Raw genomic sequence first — 21,276 nt, 5'->3', positions numbered from 1 at the left:
TCATTCAAGCAAGTGTAAAAATAGTTTTCCAATCAATTCCATAGAATGCCCTTTAAACAAAACTCTTGGAAAATCTTGTTGTTTTTCACCAAAATTATTTCCTATATGTATGTATGTTGTGATGGATGCAAAATTTTTTTTCAAAATTTCCTAGTTCTTTTCCTAATTTTCAACAAGCAAAAAGTAACATGAACAATTAAGATCAAAATGAACTAGGTGCTATACTATTCACATCATCCAATCATAATCCATATATATACTATATACCATGCAAAACAAGCTCAAGACATATATATATATAAACTAAAGTACTAAAATGTAGTGTATAAGACAAAGTATCAGAAATATTTACAAAAGGCATAGTAAAAACTGAGAATAAACTAAAAGAAAAGTGTTTAGGAGAGAATGTTTACACCCAAAAATAGAAGATCCTCCCCCACACTTAAATCATGTACTGTCCTCAGTGCTCAAAAGAATCAATCTGAGGGGATCAACCATGAGAAGGTCCACCGTGAGATGGTGGTGGGTAGTGATGACGCTGATAAAAAATGATGGCTTGGGATGTCTCTGTGGTGGTCTCAACTGTCGGCTCCTCAACTGGCTGGTCAGCTGGCTCTGCTGCCATCTCTACTGTCTGCTCAGCTCCAGCTGCCGGCTCCTCAACTCTCTGATCTGCTCCCTCCTCAACCATGGGCTCCGCCGGTCTCTGCTCAAGGGGTCGACTGCATGGCCAGCTTCAGCTGCTGGCTCCTCCGGTTCAGGCTCCTCGGTCTCGGCCTTGGGTTCTGGTGTATCTGGAGGAGGTGGCCCAGGGTCTTTACCCTCAAACTTTGCCACTATCCACTGGAAGCGGCGAGCATTGCAGCGTTCGAAATGGTAGAGGAGCTGAATGATCTCCCGACCCAGCTCATAGGGTGTCTGAAGTCGTGGTGTGGGTGCGGGAGATGTAGGAGGTGCTGAGGGCTCTGCTTCTGATGGTGGCTCAGTGGTCTTTCTCTTCTTCTGTGGCGGTCTGTCATAGTCACCGTATGGCAGGAATGGCTGTTTACTGATGAAGATAGACGTTTGGTCTGTTGGGCGTCTCTCTACTCCAGATAAAGCGGCTAATCTGGTGATCATCGATGGGAATGAAATGTTGTACTTCTATTGTTGGTTTACCTTCCACATCGACTCTCTGATAAGGGGAAGAACAGAGATCCTCTTCCCCTCCAGAATATCCCAAAGCAAAACCGCCACACGGACCCTAATGTGCGTGGCATGCGTGCTCGGTAGAATGTAGTCAGCAATGATCTACTGCCAGATCCTTGCCTCAGGATTTAGATCAGTGCACGTGATGCTCAATGGGACCGCCTTATCTCCTTTGCTGTTGGTGCACGAATTGTGAATCACACTTTTCACAACGCGTACCACTAACCAGCAAGTGCACTGGGTCGTCCAAGTAATACCTTACGTGAGTAAGGGTCGAATCCCACGGAGATTGTTGGTTTGAAGAAATCTATGGTTATCTTGTAAATCTTAGTCAGGAAATCAATTATGTTTATCAGTTGAATTGCGAATAACCAAGAGAGCATAAATTAAAGGTTACTTGTTGTGCAGTAATGGAGAATATGTTGGAGTTTTGGAGATGCTTTGTCTTCTGAATCTCTGCTTTCCTCTGTCTTCTGATTCACGCACGCACGTCCTCCTATGGCAAGCTGTGTGTTGGTGGATCACCGTTGTCAATGGCTACCTTCCATCCTTCCAATGAAAACTACGCTCACGCGCTCTGTCACAACACGGCTAATCACCGGTTGGTTCTCGATCCGGTTGGAATAGGATTTACTATCCTTTTGCGTCTGTCACTAACGCCCAGCCTTCAGGAGTTTGAAGCTCGTCACAGTCATTCAATCCTTGAATCCTACTCGGAATACCACAGACAAGGTTTAGACTTTCCGGATTCTCATGAATGCCGCCATCAATTCTAGCTTATACCACGGAGATTCTGATTAAGGAATCTAAGAGATACTCATTCAATCGTATGTAGAACGGAGGTGGTTGTCAGACACACGTTCATGAATTGAGGAAGGTGATGAGTGTCACAGATCATCACCTCCTTCACAATTAAGCGCGAATGAACATCTTAGATAGGAACAAGCGTGTTTGAATGGAAAACAGAAATACTTGCATTAATTCATCGAGACACAGCAGAGCTCCTCACCCCCAACAATGGGGTTTAGAGACTCATGCCGTCAGAGAATACAAAGTTTAGATCTGAAATGTCATGAGGTACAAAATAAGTCTCTAAAAGTTGTTTAAATACTAAACTAGTAGCCTAGGTTTACAAAAATTGGATAAATTATGATGGATGATGCAGAAATTCACTTCTGGGGCCTACTTCTGTGTGCTGGGGCCCACTTGGTGTGTGCTGGGGCTGAGACTTAAGCAATTCACGTGCAGAGGCCATTTGTGGAGTTGAACGCCAGTTTTTGTGCCAGTTTGGGCGTTCAACTCCAGTTTTTTATCCTTTTCTGGCGCTGGACGCCAGACTTGGACAGAAGACTGGCGTTGAACACCAGTTTACGTCGTCTATTCTTGTGCAAAATATGGACTATTATATATTTCTGGAAAGCCCTGGATGTCTACTTTCCAACGCAATTGGAAGCACGCCATTTCGAGTTCTGTAGCTCCAGAAAATCCACTTTGAGTGCAGGGAGGTCAGAATCCAACAGCATCAGCAGTCCTTTTTCAGCCTGAATCAGATTTTTGCTCAGCTCCTTCAATTTCAGCCAGAAAAATACCTAAAATTACAGAAAAACACACAACTCATAGTAAAGTCCAGAAATATGAATTTTTTCCTAAAAACTAATAAAAATAGACTAAAAACTAACTAAAACATACTCAAAACTATATGAAATTATCCCCAAAAAGCGTATAAAATATCCGCTCATCACAACACCAAACTTAAACTGTTGCTTGTCCTCAAGCAACTAGACAAATAAAATAGAAGACTAATAGGTTGAGAAGCAATAATATCTCAGAGTTTTTTGATTGAAGCTCAGATCCTAATTAGATGAGCGGGACTAGTAGCTTTTTGCTTCTGAACAGTTTTGGCATCTCACTTTATCCATTGAAGCTCAGAGTGATTGGCATCTATAGGAACTTAGAATTCAGATAGTGTTATTGAGTATCCTATTTCAGTATGATGATTCTTGAACACAGCTATTTTATGAGTCTTGGCCGTGGCCCTAAGCACTTTGTTTTCCAGTGTTACCACCGGATACATCAATGCCACAGACACATAACTGGGTGAACCTTTTCAGATTGTGACTCAGCTTTGCTAAAGTCCCCAATTAGAGGTGTCCAGAGTTCTTAAGCACACTCTTCTTTTTGGAGTTGGACCTTGACTTTAACCGCTCAGTCTCAAGTTTTCACTTGACACCTTCACGCCACAAGCACATGGTTAGGGACAGCTTGGTTTAGCCGCTTAGACCAGGATTTTAGTCCTTTAGGTCCTCCTATCCACTGATGCTCAAAGCCTTGGGATCCTTTTCATTTGCCCTTGCCTTTTTGGTTTTAAGGGTTATTGGCTTTTTCTGCTTGCTTTTTCTTTCTATATTATATATATATATATATATTTTTTCTGCAAGCTTTGTTCTTTGCTGCTTTTTCTTGCTTCAAGAATCATTTTTATGATTTTTCAGATTATCAATAACATGTCTCATGTTCATCATTCTTTCAAGAGCCAACATATTTAACAGTCTTAAACAACAAATTCAAAAGACATATGCACTATTCAAGCATTCATTCAGAAGATAGAAAGCATTGCCACCACATTTAACCAATTAGAATTTCTTTTATTGAACTCGAAATTTTATTGCTTCTTATTCAAGAGATCTACTATTTTATTCATGTTTAATGATGATGAGAAAAATAAACTATAGCTTAATTGGAGATAAAATCAAATAGATACTAATTACTATTATATGACTTCTAAGGTAAACTTTTATAAGGACACTGTCACAGAGTTAAGGCAGAAATTGGAAATTAACAACCTTTATTCTGGGGGCACGGGGGTTCCTCTGATCCTTGGGATGCTTGGTCCTACAAGAGAAGACTTTTGGCGCTTCAGTTCCCTTAAGTCACGCCCCTGCTCCTCTTGTTCTTTAAACATATAGGTCAGCATTTGACTGTGTTCCTTCTGTTGTTTTATTATTTGCTCCATAGCTTCCTGTATCTTGGTGACAGACGTCTCAAGATATTCCCAATATTCTGCTTGAGGAATCTCTGGGAGGAATTCCTGTGCTCTCTTCTTGATAGGATCCTCCTGTGCTTGTTGTCTCTCCATTGATGCTTTGGTGATTGACTTTTCAATTAGGATATATTCAGTTATTCCGATCCTTACTCCAGCGTCCTTGCAGAGCAGAGAAATCACGCTTGGATAAGCCAACCTGGCCTCAGTTGAATTTTTGTTAGCAATCTTATAGAGCTCAGTTGAAATCAGCTGATGAACCTCCACTTCCTTTCCCATCATGATGCAATGGATCATCACTGCTCTTTTAACCGTGACTTCAGAGCGGTTGCTAGTGGGCAACAGAGAACGCCAATGAAGTCCAGCCATCCTCTGGCAACTGGTTTGAGATCCTCTCTCTTGAGTTGATTTGGGACGCCCTTTGTGTTGGTGGTCCACCTGGCTCCAGGGATACATATGTCCTCTAGAATTTTATCCAGGCCAATGTCTGCTCTCATCATCCTCCTGTTGAAGGAGTCTGGATCATCCTTTAGCTGAGGTAGCTTTAATATCTCTCTGATCTTGTTAGGGGTGGTGTGAACAATCTTTCCCCTGACCGTGGTCCGAAATTCATAGTAGGCAGTTCCAGATACTTTTTGCTTGTCAGTCTGCCACATATTAGCATAGAACTCCTGGACCATGTTCCTTCCTACTTTCGTTTCAGGATTAGCTAGGACTTCCCAGTTCCTGATTCGAATTTGTTCCTGGATCTCCGGATATTCATCTTCTTTCAGATCGAATCTAACTTCCGGGATCACTGATCTTAGACCCATTACTTTAAGATAATGGTCTGAATGTTCTTTAGATAAGAACTTCCCTTGATTCCAAAGTGGTTTTGGAACGATCTCTTTCTTGCCTCTTGGAGTGGATTGTTTTCCTTTGGGAGCCATGATCTTAGTGATCTCGGATAAACACACCAAACTTAAAGGTTTGCTTGTCCTCAAGCAAAATAAAAGAAAGGAGAGGGATAGAAGGAGATCGAGGTGCAGTTGTTGATGGAGGAGGGGGGAGGCCGAACCCAATTTTAAAGGGGTAGGGGGGTGTTTTTTTCGAAAAATTGGAAGAGATAAGATAAAAAGATTGAGTTGAAAAAAGATAAGATAGAAGATAGAGTTTAATTTTGAAAAGATATGATAGATTTTTGCAAAAGATAACTCTGAATTTTGAAAAAGATAATATGGATATTTGAAAAAGATATGGATTAGTTGAAAAGATTTTTGAGTGAAAAAGATAGATTTGTTTTCAGAAAAGATTTTGAAAAGAGTTGGATTGAATTTGGAAAGATGGATTTTTAGAAATTAAGGATTTTAGAAATCAGGGTTCTTGACATGTTCATGTAAAAATCATGCATTGAAGCATAAAATTTGAAATTAAAATAGAAATACGTGTGGGATAAATGGATTTGGCTCCTCCCTGTCTTCCTGGCGTTTGAACGCCCAAACACTGCTTGTTTTGGGCGTTCAACGCCCAAATGCTGATCTCCTGGGCGTTCAGCGCCCAGTTGCTGCCATTACTGGCGTTCAACGCCCATTGGGTGCCTGTTTCTGGCGTTGAACGCCCAGATTGCTGCCCTTACTGGCGTTCAGCGCCCAGTGGATGCCCATTTTGGGCGCTGAACGCCCAAAATGCCCCTTTACTGGCGTTTTCTTGCCATTGAGCTCCCTATCTCTGTTTTGTGTGCAGATTCCTTCTGTAACCCTGTAAACTTATACAAATGATTCTGTACCTTAGTGTCAGTGAACTTTATATAAACAAATAAAAATAAAAATAAAAATAGGGCAAAAATGCTTAGAGGATTGATGCCCCATGGCTGGGTTGCCTCCCAGCAAGCGCTTCTTTATTGTCTTTAGCTGGACCTTGCTGAGCTTTTAATCTAGCTTCAGCCTTGAGCATTCTTGCTCAATGTTGCCTTCAAGATAATGCTTGATTCTCTGTCCATTGACAATGAACTTCTTATCAGAAACAATATCTTGAAGCTCCACATAACCATATGGTGACACACTTGTAATCACGTATGGTCCCCTCCACCGGGATTTCAGTTTCCCGGGGAATAGCCTGAGTCTAGAGTTAAACAACAGGACCTTCTGTCCTGGTTCAAAGATTCTAGATGACAGCTTTCTGTCATGCCATTTTTTTTTATTTTTCTTTATAAAGCTTGGCATTTTCGAAAGCTGTGAATCTGAATTCCTCTAGCTCATTTAGCTGGAGCAATCGTTTTTCTCTTGCTAATTTGGCATCAAAGTTTAGGAATCTGGTTGCCCAGTAGGCCTTATGTTCCAGTTCCACGGGCAAGTGGCATGCCTTACCATACACGAGTTGGTATGGAGAGGTCCCTATAGGGGTCTTGAATGCTGTTCTGTAAGCCCACAGAGCATCATCCAAGCTCCTTGCCCAATCCTTTCTACGGGTATTTACTGTCCGTTCCAGGATTCTCTTTAATTCTCTGTTAGAGACTTCAGCTTGCCCATTGGTTTGTGGATGATATGGAGTGGCCACTTTGTGGCGAATTCCATACCGAACCATGGCAGAGTAAAGCTGTTTATTGCAGAAGTGAGTACCCCCATCACTGATTAACACTCTAGGGACACCAAACCTGCTAAAGATATGTTTCTAGAGGAATTTCAGCACTGTTTTAGTATCATTGGTGGGTGTGGCAATAGCCTCAACCCATTTTGATACATAGTCAACTGCCACCAGAATATAAGTGTTTGAATATGATGGTGGAAAAGGTCCCATGAAGTCAATTCCCCATACGTCAAACAACTCAATTTCCAAGATTCCTTGTTGAGGCATGGCGTAACCATGAGGCAGATTACCAGCTCTTTGGCAACTGTCACAATTACGTACAAACTCTCGGGAATCTTTATAGAGTGTGGGCCAATAGAAGCCACATTGGAGGACCTTGGTGGCTGTTCGCTCACCTCCAAAATGGCCTCCATATTGAGATCCGTGGCAATGCCATAGGATTCTCTGTGCTTCCTCTCTGGGGACACACCTACGGATAATTCCGTCTGCACATCTCTTAAAGAGATAGGGTTCATCCCACAAGTAGTACTTTGCATCAGTAACTAATTTCTTCTTTTGTATTCTATTGTACTCCTTGGGTATGAACCTTGCAGCTTTATAGTTTGCAATATCGGCAAACCATGGTGCTTCCTGAATGGCAAATAGATGCTCATCAGGGAACGTCTCAGAGATCTCAAGAAAGGGGAGGGACGTTCCTTCCACTGGCTCTATCCGGGACAGATGATCAGCTACTTGGTTCTCTGTCCCTTTTCTGTCTCTTATTTCTATATTAAACTCTTGCAGAAACAATACCCATCTGATGAGCCTGGGTTTTGAATCCTGCTTTGTGAGTAGATACTTAAGAGCAGCATGGTCAGTGTACACAATCACCTTTGATCCTACTAAGTAGGATCTGAACTTGTCAATGGCGTAAACCACTGCAAGTAATTCCTTTTCTGTGGTTGTGTAATTTTTCTGGGCATCATTTAAAATGCGACTAGCATAATAAATGACATGCAGAAGCTTGTCATGCCTCTGTCCCAATACTGCACCAATGGCATGATCACTGGCATCACACATTAGCTCAAATGGTAATGTCCAGTCTGGTACAGAGATAACTGGTGCTGTGACCAGCTTAGCTTTCAGTGTTTCAAACGCCTGCAGGCATGCTGTGTCAAACACAAATGGTGTGTCAGCAGCTAGCAGATTGCTTAGAGGTTTTGCGATTTTTGAAAAATCCTTTATAAACCTCCTATAGAATCCTGCATGTCCTAGAAAGCTTCTGATTGCCTTAACATTGGCAGGTGGTGGTAATTTTTCAATTACCTCTATTTTTGCTTGATCCACCTCTATTCCCTTGTTTGAGATTTTATGCCCAAGAACAATTCCTTCAGTCACCATGAAGTGACACTTTTCCCAGTTCAAAACTAGGTTGGTCTCTTGGCATCTTTTCAGAACAAGTTTCAAGTGATCAAGACAGGAGCTGAATGAGTCTCCATATACTGAGAAGTCATCCATGAAGACTTCCAGAAATTTTTCCACCATGTCAGAGAAAATAGAGAGCATGCATCTCTGGAAGGTTGCAGGCGCATTACATAGCCCAAATGGCATCCTTCTATAAGCAAACACTCCAGATGGACATGTGAATGCTGTTTTCTCTTGATCCTGGGCATCCACTGCAATCTGGTTGTAGCCTGAGTAGCCATCCAGAAAGCAGTAATAATCATGACCTGCTAGTCTTTCTAGCATCTGGTCTATGAATGGTAAAGGAAAATGATCCTTTCTGGTGGCTGTATTGAGCCTTCTGTAGTCAATACACATGCGCCACCATGTAACTGTTCTTGTAGGAACCAGTTCATTTTTTTCATTATGAATCACTGTCATGCCTCCCTTTTTTGGGACGACTTGAACAGGGCTCACCCAGCGGCTATCAGAAATAGGATAAATAATCCCAGCCTCTAGTAACTTAGTGACCTCTTTCTGCACCACTTCCTTCATGGCTGGATTTAGCCGCCTCTGTGGTTGAACCACTGGTTTGGCATTGTCCTCCAATAGGATTTTGTGCATGCATCTAGCTGGGCTTATGCCCTTAAGGTCACCTATGGACCACCCAAGAGCTGTCTTGTGTGTCCTTAGCACTTGAATAAGTGCTTCCTCTTCCTGTGAATTTAAAGCAGAGCTTATGATCACTGGAAAAGTGTCATCTTCTCCCAGAAATGCATATTTCAAGGATGGTGGTAGTGGCTTGAGCTCGGGTTTAGGAGGTTTTTCCTCTTTCAGAAGAAAGTTCAGAGGCTCTTTCATGTCCTCTGAATCCTCCAAATCAGGCTGAACATCTTTAAAGATGTCTTCCAACTCTGATTCGAGACTCTCAGCCATGTTGATCTCTTCTACCAAAGAGTCAATGAGATCAACTTTCATGCAGTCTGTTGATGTGTCTGGATGCTGCATGGCTTTGACAGCGTTCAACTTAAACTCATCATCATTGACTCTCAGGGTTATTTCCCCCTGTTGGACGTCAATGAGGGATCGTCCAGTTGCTAGGAAGGGTCTTCCTAGAATGAGAGTGGCACTCTTGTGCTCTTCCATTTCCAGCACAACAAAGTCAGTGGGAAAGGCGAATGGCCCAACTCTGACAATCATGTCCTCAATTACGCCTGATGGGTATTTAGTGGAACCATCAGCAAGTTGGAGACATATCCGGGTTGGTTTAACTTCTTCAGTTAAGCCAAGCTTCCTGATAGTGGATGCAGGTATCAGGTTGATGCTTGTCCCAAGATCGCATAAAGCTGTCTTGGTGCAATCACCTTCTAATATGCATGGTATCAGAAAACTCCCAGGGTCTTTAAGCTTTTCAGGAAAGCTTTTCAGAATGACTGCACTGCATTCTTCAGTGAGGAGAACTCTTTCTGTTTCTCTCCACTCCTTTTTATGACTCAATATCTCTTTCATGAACTTGGCATAAGAAGGTATTTGCTCAAGTGCCTCTGCAAATGGAATCTTTATTTCAAGAGTCCTTAGATAATCTGCAAAGCGAGCAAATTGCTTATCCTGCTCCTCTTTCCGGAGTTTTTGAGGATAAGGTATCTTGGCTTTATATTCCTCAACCTTAGTGGTTAAAGAAGCCTTTTTAGAGGGGTTGTTATCAGCACTTGTGTGTGTCTGATCCCTCACTGGCAATTGAGTGCCAGAGTCAGAAGCTGGAGTGACGTTAGACGCCAGCTCACTGTCTGTTCCTGGCGCCTGAACGCCAGAAATGTGCCCATTTTGGGCGTTTAACGCTGGATTCTGCCCCATTTGGGCGTTCAACGCCAGATTCTTGCCCATTTCTGGCGTTGAACGCCAATCCTGCCTTGTTTCTGGCGCTGAACGCCAGTTTTGGGCATGGTCTGGGCGTTCAGCGCCAGCCTTCCACCCATTTTCTGGCGTTTTAGTGCCAGAATTATTTTTCCCTGGGCTCTTACTGTCCTCAGGTGAATCTTTGGTGGGTCGCTCATTTCTTGAATTTTTGATGCCTTGAGGTGGGGTATTTAATGTTTTCCCACTTCTTAATTGAACTGCTTGGCATTCTTCTGCTATTTGCCTTGATAGCTGCTGCTTTGTTTGCTTAAACTGTTCGTCCATATGTATATTAGCTATCCTTGTCTCCTGTAGCCTGTCTTTGAATTCAGCTAGCTGCTTTGTTAGAAAATCCAATTGCTGATTGAATTCAGCAGCTTGTTTTACAGTACTGAATTCAGCAGTTACTGTTTTAACCTCTTCATTCATGGAAGGGTTGCTGCTTAGATACAGATGCTGATTCCTGGCAACTGTATCAATGAGCTCTTGAGCCTCTTCAATTGTCTTTCTCATATGGATAGATCCACCAGCTGAGTAATCTAGAGACATCTGAGCTCCTTCTGCAAGTCCATAGTAGAAGATGTCTAACTGAACCCACTCTGAAAACATTTCAGAGGGGCATTTTCGTAGCATCTCTCTGTATCTCTCCCAGGCATCATAAAGAGATTCATTATCTCCTTGTTTAAAGCCTTGGATGTCCAGCCTTAGCTGTGTCATCCTTTTTGGAGGAAAATACTGATTCAGGAATTTTTCTGTCAGCTGTTTCCATGTTCTTATGCTGGCCTTAGGTTGGTTGTTTAACCACCTCTTAGCTTGATCTTTTACAGCAAATGGAAACAGTAATAGTCTGTAGACATCCTGATCTATTTCCTTATCATGTACTGTGTCAGCAATTTGTAGAAATTGTGCTAGAAACTCTGTAGGTTCTTCCTGTGGAAGACCGGAATACTGGCAACTTTGCTGCACCATGATAATGAGCTGAGGATTCAACTCAAAGCTACTAACTCCAATGGAGGGTATGCATATGCTACTCCCATATGAAGCAGTAGAGGGGTTAGAATATGACCCCAGAGTCCTCCTGGGCTGTTCATTTCCACTTATGTCCATGATGGACAAAGGGATATAACTTGGATTGATTTACCTTTTTAATTATTTTATTTTATGGAAAGAGGACAACTTAACCAAAAATAAAAATAACAAAAATTATGATTTTCGAAAAAGTGAGGAGAGAAAAAGTGGTTAGAAGGTTTTGAAAAAGATATGATTTGGAAAAGATTTTAAATTTTTTTTTTTATATAATTTTCGAAAATTTATTTTTTTTTTTAAAAAAAAATAGAGAAAAGATAATTTTGAATTTAGTGAGGAAAGAGAAAAACAATAAGATAGCACAAGATTTAAAATTTTTAGATCTAATGCTCCTTGTTTTTGAAAATTTTGGAGGGAAAGCACCAAGGAACACCAAACTTAAAATTTTTTTTTGAAAACCACTAAAATTTTCGAAAACCAAAGGGAAATCAACAAGAAAACACCAAACTTAAAGTTTGGCACAGGATTTAATAGAAAAATTATTTTGAAAAAGGTTTTTTTTTTTTTTAAAAATATGATAGCCAATTACCATGAACATAAACACCACGTTCTAACTAACTGAGCTATAAATTTAAAGTGTTTTAACAAGGGATAAATAATAAAAGACTCTAAACCAAAAAAAAGAGAATTTTTTTCTAATCTAAGCAACAAAATAAACCGTCAGTTGTTCAAACACGAACAATCCCCGGCAACGGCGCCAAAAACTTGGTACACGAATTGTGAATCACACTTTTCACAACGCGTACCACTAACCAGCAAGTGCACTGGGTCGTCCAAGTAATACCTTACGTGAGTAAGGGTCGAATCCCACGGAGATTGTTGGTTTGAAGCAATCTATGGTTATCTTGTAAATCTTAGTCAGGAAATCAATTATGTTTATCAGTTGAATTGCAAATAACCAAGAGAGCATAAATTAAAGGTTACTTGTTGTGCAGTAATGGAGAATATGTTGGAGTTTTGGAGATGCTTTGTCTTCTGAATCTCTGCTTTCCTCTGTCTTCTGATTCACGCACGCACGTCCTCCTATGGCAAGCTGTGTGTTGGTAGATCACCGTTGTCAATGGCTACCTTCCATCCTTCCAATGAAAACTACGCTCACGCGCTCTGTCACAGCACGGCTAATCACCGGTTGGTTCTCGATCCGGTTGGAATAGGATTTACTATCCTTTTGCGTCTGTCACTAACGCCCAGCCTTCAGGAGTTTGAAGCTCGTCACAGTCATTCAATCCTTGAATCCTACTCGGAATACCACAGACAAGGTTTAGACTTTCCGGATTCTCATGAATGCCGCCATCAATTCTAGCTTATACCACGGAGATTCTGATTAAGGAATCTAAGAGATACTCATTCAATCGTATGTAGAACGGAGGTGGTTGTCAGACACACGTTCATGAATTGAGGAAGGTGATGAGTGTCACAGATCATCACCTCCTTCACAATTAAGCGCGAATGAACATCTTAGATAGGAACAAGCGTGTTTGAATGGAAAACAGAAATACTTGCATTAATTCATCGAGACACAACAGAGCTCCTCACCCCCAACAATGGGGTTTAGAGACTCATGCCGTCAGAGAATACGAATTTTAGATCTGAAATGTCATGAGGTACAAAATAAGTCTCTAAAAGTTGTTTAAATACTAAACTAGTAGCCTAGGTTTACAAAAATTGGATAAACTATGATGGATGATGCAGAAATTCACTTCTGGGGCCCACTTCTGTGTGCTGGGGCCCACTTGGTGTGTGCTGGGGCTGAGACTTAAGCAATTCACGTGCAGAGGCCATTTGTGGAGTTGAACGCCAGTTTTTGTGCCAGTTTGGGCGTTCAACTCCAGTTTTTGATCCTTTTCTGGCGCTGGACGCCAGACTTGGGCAGAGGACTGGCGTTGAACGCCAGTTTACGTCGTCTATTCTTATGCAAAGTATGGACTATTATATATTGTTGGAAAGCCCTGGATGTCTACTTTCCAACCCAATTGGAAGCACGCCATTTCGAGTTCTGTAGCTCCAGAAAATCTACTTTGAGTGCAGGGAGGTCAGAATCCAACAGCATCAGCAGTCCTTTTTCAGCCTGAATCAGATTTTTGCTCAGCTCCTTCAATTTCAGCCAGAAAAATACCTGAAATTACAGAAAAACACACAACTCATATTAAAGTCCAGAAATATGAATTTTTTCCTAAAAACTAATAAAAATAGACTAAAAACTAACTAAAACATACTCAAAACTATATGAAATTATCCCCAAAAAGCGTATAAAATATCCGCTCATCAGCTGTACTCCCAACTGGCCTCAGGCAAGCCAATCTTTTTCAGAACAACATCCAAAGAAAGCTTGCCCGTTGTCACGTCCTTCACTATCTGAGTGAAAGCATCCCTAGCCGGAAGAATATGCGGAATATCCAAGAGGGCCTCTAAAGTAGTATCATAGGTTTCCAATGTGACACCTCTCAGAAAAACAGTTGGGGCATCCCTCTTTAGGAAATTTCTGTAGAATTCCTTGACTTGGTGGTCATTGACTTCCACCGGATCGAATTCTACAAATTTCCAATGGTAAAAATTTAATCTATTGAGAATCTGTTCTGCATATTTCTCGGGCAGGTTTAGCTTCCTCTCGTAGTAAAAGGCTCGTTTTGCCAGTTTCTTGTACTGTTCTTCGGCTTCAGCGTTAATGAATGTGTCCGGTTGGTCACTTGGAGGCACAGGAGGAGGACGAGCCAAAGGATTGGCTTTCTCCTTCCCTTTGTGAGCCATCCTGAAAAAGACAAAAATAGAGTATAACTCAGAAGAAACAGATAAAAATCACAGAAAAAAGAAGGATATAATCAAACAATTCAAGTAAGAGCCAATAAGATAAACAAACACTTAATTAAGGGAAAATCTGGGTAAAGCAATCAAATGCACAAGAGGAAATGTATTTACCCTTAATCAAGCCACCTAAGTGACAAATGAAGGAATGAACAACCATTAAAGCATATATATGACTTAGGTGTGCAATGCAAGTGAATGGACTTGAACGAAATTGAGCATTGCAATTGTGCCTTGGAAGATGGAAGATTTAGAAAAAATTGGCGTCAAAGGCAATAATCAAAGTCATAGTGAAAGCATGCAGTTATTCATGTTGAGAGGTAACTTCTTGTCCAAAGCAATACTTGGTTGAAGAACAGATTGTATTGCTCAAAAACATAAAAGGACAAGTGCCTATGTATATGGTCATTAACGTTAAACACACATGAGTAGGCATTTAATCAATTCATTCAAAAGACCAATGTGTGTACTACTGCAAATGGCACCAAACAGATTTCAAAATTTAGGAGTTTAAGGCTGGTTTGGTGTTTAAGCAAAAGGAATGAGCAGTCACTACACAATGCAGCAAACTAGCATGTTATGTACTTGCAAATGCATCAAACAAAATGGTTTCAGCTTGGTATTCTACACAGCTACAAATGTCAAGTTTAGTTTGATGTCTCAGCAAAAATAACACAAGGTGTACAATCAAAATTAAATCTTAGGCAGCATCAAAATCAACAGAAAATTGCACAAGTCTGAAATTAACAATGCAAGATGGGAAGAAAATTTAAAACCTATGCTGATCAAACACAGAAGTTGAATCAAAAATTCCATTCAGTCATTATATCAAGCATGTTATGTGCATTAGTGAAACAGCATTCTCAGTTCAATCAAAGCAGCATTCAAAAATTCAATGTAGCAGTTATCCAACCCAGAAAAATCAGAAATAATCAGCCAATCAACAGTATTCAGTCCAGAAACAGAAGTCTTCTAACCAAAAACCACCTAGTTACTAAAACAGAAATTAAAAGCAGTTAAAGAAAGAAAATGAAACAGAAACAGTAAAGAGACAGGTTACAGGAAAGAAAAGGGGAACCTGTAATGTAGAGGGAGAAAGAAGGGGAAACAGACGGGGAAGGAAGGTGGTGGTTGTGCACGCACAAAAGTAAAACATGAAAAATTATAAAGTAAAATGGAAAACTATAACCAACTATCAAAAAAACCAAATATAAACAAGCAATCAAACATAAAAGGAGCATGAAACATAAAATTCATTAATCAAAACTTCAAGAAACACAAAACTGCAAATATGAACAAAGTGACTTGAACCAAAGGAAATTGAGAATAAAGACAATGTAATTAAAGAGGAATTAAAGAGTACTTACAATTAAAGATGATCAAAATCCAAAATTAAGCTTGCTATAATATGCTACAATGGAAATTGATAAACCCTCGAAGAGAAATTCTACACTACTCCTACTCCTACTCCTAATTACTCTCTAAAAACTATCTAAGTGAGCTCTCCCCCTAATGCCTTTGTTGAGTTCCCCTTCATATAGCACTCCAATTCAGCATCTAAGCCTTCCAAAATGGGCCAAAAGGCCTCAGAAAATGCGCTGCATGTGTTTCATTAATAAAATCACGTGTTGGGACCTATGCAGACACATAGATGTGTGCGTCCGCACACTTGGCTGAAAGTTGACCTGTGCGTATGCACAGGTACTTGTGCGCACGCACGCAAGCTTGTGCGCATGCACACTTCGCTGTGTGTGCTTTTGCTTGTTTTCTTCATGTTTTCTCTCTTGTACATGTTTTCTTCCGCTTTTGGCTATCTATTCTTGCCTCTAAGGCCTAAAAACACTCAGCAAATATGTCATGGCATCAAATGGAATAAAAGTGGAATTAAATTGCTCATTTCAAGCACAAAATTGTATGTTTTCACATTTAGGATCAAATTAGGGACAAAACACAAAAGTATGCTATTTTGGTGCTTAAGTGTGAGTTCATGTGCTAGAATCCATCCAAATCAAGCTAAAACATATCGGAAAATATGGAATCATCATAGCTTCATGCCTCTTTTGGACTTTCTCTTGCTCCTTTTAAACCAAGATTGCTCTAAGCCGATCCATCGCTTCCGTGAGATAATCCATTGGCTCTTGTTTCACTTGGCTAACATAACTACGATCATATTGTCCTTGGATTGATGGATATGGATATTCTTCCATGGAAGGTTGTGGTAGAAGGGAAAATTCATCATGTGGTTGAAATTTCTCATACATGGGAGGTGGTTCATCTTGGTAAGAATAGTGAGATAATGTATATGGAAGTGGTGGTTCTTGGGAATGTTGGTGTTGGAATGGTGGTGGCTCTAGGTATGGTTCATGTGGTTGTTGGTATGGTAGATATGGGTTAGGATTATATGGAGGTGAATGGTGGTATAGGGCTTGTGAGTATGGTGGTTGAGGGCTATGTTGAGGATAAGGCTCATAGGCATATGGTGGTGGTGATTGATAATCACAAGGAGGTCCACCATAACCATTGGATTGATATGCACCATGAGATGGTTCATGCTCATAGTACATTGGAGGAGGTTGTTGCCAAGAAGATTGATCATATGCTTGAGGCTACTCCCACCTTTGATTATTCCATCCTTGATGTATGCTCTCATTGTAATTTCCATTTCTTACAACATTGTTAGAACTAAACTCATAGCCAAATGGGTGAGAATTCATAGTGACAAGAGAAAATAAAAATGAAAGCCAATAAGAAACAAAGAAAACAACTCCTAAAACTAGCAAGAACTAACAAAGAAACAAAAAGCAAACATATTCAAAATATTCACATATGAACAATAACCAACAACTAGCACACATTGCAATTCCCTAGCAACGGCGGAAAAAACTTGAAAGAAGGTTACCGTCAGTCTAGAATTTTCACACAAAAATAATCTCGTCGAAGTATAGATCTAAACCAACAAACAACCCTCAATCAAAGTTTGATTTTGGTTGTCACATGTTCAACCCAATAAAAATAACCGAGAGTATTGCTCCTGGGTTGTTCTCCCTAGGAATTGCAATCGAGTGCTCAATTATTGGTTATGAGATTCACAAAGGTGGCTTGATGATAAGAAATGTGAAATTAAAATGCAAGAATTTAAATGACAAGAAAATAAAGAAAATAACTAAAGATAACAAATGCTAAAGAGGCATTCATGGCAAGAATTGAGAATCAAGGTTTTCTATCTTAATCATAACACAATAATTATTGAGAGCTAATCCTATTTCGTTATCTCCAACATCGAGAGAAAGTCAAATAAGTCTAGTTAATCTCAATCCATAAGTCCTAATCAACTTACTAATTGAATTAGCAAAAAATTAGCGTCAACGGAAACAATATTAACTAACAACTCTAGATCGCCACCATAAGTTGGGTATTAATGACTCAAGAGCACCAAATTTCTCTTTCCGAGCCAAGAATACACAAAATCTACTCTAAACCTAAACCAAGTATTTTATCAAATACTTGGTTTGCATAAAAATAAAAGCATATTAAATTGCAAGAAATAATAAAGTCTACTACTACCAAATGCAAGAAAATAACAACAATAACTCAAATAAACAACAAGAAACATAAAAAGACATCAATTGCATTAAAGAAAATGAAAATCAACAAGAGTGCTCATAAAACTAAACTGGCATAAAAGAGAAATTAACAAAAAAAAACTAAGAGAATAAAGATGTAAGAACAAGAGATTGCAAGAAAAACTAATTGAAAACAAGAATTAAATCCTAAATCTAAGAGAGATTAACCTAAATCTACCCTAATTCTAGAGAGAAGGGAAAACTTCTCTCTCTAGAAAACTACCCTAAAATATGTTTCTACACTATCTTAATTGCTCCCCCTTGTTCCCTCTTGAATTACGCCTTAAATAGCTTCAGAAATGAGTTAGATTTGAGCCTGGATGAGCTCAGAAATCGCCCCCAGCGTGTTCCTTTAAGTTGGTCACGTGACAAGTGTCACGCATATACATGGGTCACGTGTACGCGTGACCTGGCGAATTCCTTCCTCATGCGTACGCGTAGGGCACGTGTGTGCATCGCTATGATTTCACCAAATTCTCATTTTTTCATGAATTATCCACTTTACATGCTTTTTCTTCAGTTCTTCAATCCAATCCTTGCCTTATAAACCTAGAATCACTCAACAAGCATATCAAGGCATCGAATGGGATTAAAGTGAATTAAATTTAGCAATTTTAAGGCCTAAAAAGCATGTTTTTAATCATTAAGCATAATTTAGGGAGAATTAGAAAACCATGCTTATTTCATTGAAAAAATGTGAGAAAAGTCGATAAAATCCACTAAATTCAACACAAGATAAACCCTAAAATTGGGGTTTATCACTCTGTCACTTCACAAACTCAAACAGAAAAAGCTGTTGTTAATAGGTAAGTTCTACTTAAAATACTTTTTATTAGTTTTGATGCTATATCATAATAATTTTGGTTCATTTTAAAATACTTTTCTGTGTAATCCAGCTACCCTCCATAACCTCGACAGCAAGCCCTCGCAGAAACTTTGACAATGGAATCAGAGCAAGAAGCTCTTGTTAATGAGTAAGTTCTACTTAAAATTATTTTTATTAGTTTTGATGCTATATCATAATAATTTCGATTTATTTTGAAACACTTTACTGTGTAATCCAACTGCCCTCTGCAACCTCATCAGCAAGCCCCACAGAAACTTTGGCAAGAAAATCAGAACAAGAAGCTCTTGTTAATGAGTAAGTTCTATTAAAAATCCTTTTTATTGGTTTTAATGTTATATCATAATGCTTTTTTATTATTTTTGAAAACTTTTCTTTGTCATCTTGCAGTCCTCCCTATCCTTAACATTGAGAAGATGACTTTGGTGCACCTTCGTTCAGCCATGTGATGCACCACTATTTTGTGGTACATTTTTGGCTGAATTTAGTGCATTTTATCCCTCATTCTCACACTTATGCATACAATTCACATGTTTTACATTTTCCTTCTTAATTTTGTGCTGTGATTGAAAACATGCTTCTTTGGCCTTAAATTTGATAATTTTAATTCTCTCCTACTACCATTTGATGTCGTGATACATTTGTTAAGTGTTTTCAGGATTTATAGGGCAAAAATGGCTTAGAGGATGGGAAAGAAGCATGAAAAAGTGGAAGGAACACAAGAAATCAAGTAATTCAGAATCTGGTAGCGATGCGCACGCATGGGTGACGCGTACGCGTGGTCAGTGAAAAGTCCAGCGATGCGTACGCGTGGCTAACGCGTATACGTGACAGAGCGTTGGTGCACAAAATTGTGATCATCAACAATGGAACCAAAGATTTGGAGCTCTCAAACGTGAATCACACTTTGTCACAATTCCACACAACTAACCAGCAAGTGCACTGGGTCGTCCAAGTAATACCTTACGTAAGTAAGGGTCGATCCCACGGAGACTGTCGGCTTGAAGCAAGCTATGGTCATCTTGTAAATCTCAGTCAGGCGGATTCAAATGGTTATGGAGGATTGATAATTAAAAGATAAATAAAACATAAAGTAAAGATAGAGATACTTATGCAATTCATTGGTAGGAATTTCAGATAAGCGTATGAAGATGCTTTGTTCCTCTTGAACCTCTGCTTTCTTATTGCCTTCCTCCAATCATTCATACTCCTTTCCATGGCAAGCTTTATGTTGGGCATCACCATTGTCAATGGCTACTTCCCATCCTCTCAGTGAAAATGTTCTACGTACGCTGTCACCGCTCGGCTAATCATCTGTCGGTTCTCGATCATGTTGGAATAGGATCCATTGATCCTTTTGCATCTGTCACACGCCCAACACTCGCGAGTTTGAAGTTCGTCACAGTCATCCCTTCTCAGATCCTACTCAGAATACCACAGACAAGGTTTAGACGTTCCGGATCTCAGGAATGGCCGCCAATAATTCTAGCCTATACCACGAAAGTTCTAATCTTAGATTAGAAACCCAAGAGATACACATTCAAGCTTGTTTGCATGTAGAATGGAAGTGGTTGTCAGTCACACGTTCATAGGTGAGAATGGTGATGAGTGTCACATAATCATCACATTCATCATGTTCTTGGGTGCGAATGAATATCTTGGAGAAGAAATAGACTTGAGTTGAATAGAAAAACAATAGTACTTGTATTAATTCATGAAGAACAGCAGAGCTCTACACCTTAATCTATGGTGTGTAGAAACTCCACCGTTGAAAATACAAAAGTGATAATGGTGTAAGCATGGCCGAATGGCCAGCCTCCAAGGTCTAGGGACTAAACGTCCAAAGATGAAAATACAATAGCAAAAGGTCCTATTTATAGAAAACTAGTAGCCTAGGGTTACATAAATGAGTAATTAATGCAGAAATCTTCTTCCGGGCCCACTTGGTGTGTGCTTGGGCTGAGCATTGAAGCTTCCATGTGTAGAGACTTTTCTTGGAGTTAAACGCCAGCTTTTGTGCCAGTTTGGGCTATCAAATCTCGGGCAAAGTATGGACTATTATATATTTCTAGAAAGCCCAGGATGTCTAATTTCCAACGCAATTGAGAGCGTGCCAATTGGGCTTCTGTAGCTCCAGAAAATCCACTTCGAGTGCAGGGAGGTCAGAATCCAACAGCATCTGCAGTCCTTTTTCAGCCTCTGAATCAGATTTTTGCTCAGGTCCCTCAATTTCAGCCAGAAAATACCTGAAATCACAGAAAAACACAACTCATAGTAAAGTCCAGAAGAGTGATTTTTATTTAAAAACTAATAAAAACATAATAAAAACTAACTAAAATATACTAAAAACATACTAAAAACAATGCCAAAAAGCATATAAATTATCCGCTCATCACAACTCCAAACTTAAATTGTTGCTTGTCCCCAAGCAACTGAAAATCATATAGGATAAAAAGAAGAGAATATACAATGTATTCCAAAAACATCTATGAAGATCAGTATTAATTAGATGAGCGGGGCTTTTAGCTTTTTGCTTCTAAACAGTTTTGGCATCTCACTTTATCCCTTGAAGTTCAGAATGATTGGCTTTTATAGGAACTCAGAATCCAGATAGTCTTATTGATTCTCCTAGTTAAGTATGTTGATTCTTGAACACAGCTACTTTATGAGTCTTGGCCGTGACCCAAAGCATTTTGTTTTCCAGTATTACCACCGGATACATAAATGCCACAGACACATAACTGGGTGAACCTTTTTAGATTGTGACTCAGCTTTGCTAGAGTCCCCAATTAGAGGTGTCCAAAGCTCTT

The 21,276-nt window shown here is 39.8% G+C and overlaps 1 pseudogene; it reads right to left on the bottom strand.

Moving 5' to 3' along the window:
* Window positions 1-490: 490 nt before the first annotated feature.
* Window positions 491-21,276, bottom strand: part of LOC148555267 (uncharacterized) — a 39,181-nt pseudogene continuing 18,395 nt past the window's right edge.

This window comes from Arachis ipaensis, chromosome B6, assembly GCF_059453495.1.
Source record: "Arachis ipaensis isolate K30076 ecotype BB chromosome B6, ASM5945349v1, whole genome shotgun sequence".
Taxonomy (NCBI): Eukaryota; Viridiplantae; Streptophyta; class Magnoliopsida; order Fabales; family Fabaceae; genus Arachis; species Arachis ipaensis.
This window is presented reverse-complemented; position numbering and strand designations above follow the sequence as displayed.